Genomic DNA, 1,465 nt, shown 5'->3' with positions numbered 1-1,465 from the left:
ACATTGGTAGCATATCCTAGTCAGAGCTTTTGTTGCACAGAGACTGTAATCATGGTCAGTATCTCTACCTGTAGAACTTGCCAGATTCTGTCAGATTACAATCTCTACACTGACACAAGTATTTCCTATTTTCTTCAAAGAGTAATCAGATGAAATACAGTCACAGTGTTCCATGTACTTTTTCTTTGTAATCGAAGGTACTAATGTACATCATTACACTGCATGCTTAGTCCAATAGATGTTCATTTAACACAAACTCACACCCTCCTCATACCTACTAGTCTCCGTACTTTGGGTACCTCTTTTCATGGTGACTATGCTAAATTAGGAGGTACTAGTGCAGACAATTGAACACTGTACATTAATGGAGAGAGTTATCTGGCATCATGTGGTTTGCTTTAATCATCACTATCATTTTGATTCATTGTATGTATTTAACAAAATGGAGAAAAAGTTCAAAAATTAACCAAGTTAACCAATACTGTAAATGTTGTCATGTTTCTTGTGGTTTTATTTTGAAATTCATGTGTTTTTTTTCAGTGACCCCTCCACTGTAAATTCCAAAGGTATACTGCTGTCCTGCAAAATTTTTTGAACTGGGAACTTAAAAAATGTGCAGAAATAAATGACATTATTTAGATAAATGACAGTAATTGCTTGATTTTGTGCTTCCAGATTAATGCAACAGCCAAACGCAAAAAGAAGCGAGGTAAAAAGCAGAAATGCCCTTACTGCCCGTACTCAGTAGACAGTAGAGGACTCACGGCTCATGTACGAATCCATACTGGTAAGAGTTTTTTCTTTCTTTCAAAGATGTGCTTTGTTGTCATGTGATCTTCATAGTAATCAGGGCTCGAAATACTTTTTTCTGCATACCTGTACTGGTGCAGGTAACATTGAAAATTACCAGCACCAGACAACTTTTACCTGCACCACTATGAACTTAGGAAGTATGGATCATACTAATTATACTGATCTGTTCAGAAACATTGCTATTTTGTCTTTTATACTTTATACTTTTTTTTTTATAGTTAGTAACAGTCAATGCAGCTGATAACAATCCATATACACCTTCATCATATTATATTTATGATTGTGTAAAACCCAGTACATGGACCAGTGCAGGTTAGGTGCAGGTAGACACCAGAAATACCTGCACTTACAGGTCCAATTCTACCTGCACTAACCTGCATATGCAGGTGGTATTATTGTTGAAGAGCCATGTTTTATATTTATACCCTTGCTATGATAGTATGAAGTTATATGCAAAAGGATGACGATAAATTTTAGATAGTCCAATAGGAAAAAATAAGTAAGACCAAGGTTGATCATGAGGCAAATGAGTTAATCAGAATTTCCCTGGTATAATGAACATGTAATACCATACATATACTGTCTGTTCTTGCACTAGCGTAATATTAGCTCTTTAGAGTTGATATCACTATCACTTAATTTTGTACATTAG

Source organism: Branchiostoma floridae, unplaced genomic scaffold, assembly GCF_000003815.2.
Source record: "Branchiostoma floridae strain S238N-H82 unplaced genomic scaffold, Bfl_VNyyK Sc7u5tJ_1593, whole genome shotgun sequence".
NCBI classification, from domain to species: Eukaryota; Metazoa; Chordata; class Leptocardii; order Amphioxiformes; family Branchiostomatidae; genus Branchiostoma; species Branchiostoma floridae.
Note: the sequence above shows the minus strand (reverse complement) of the source record.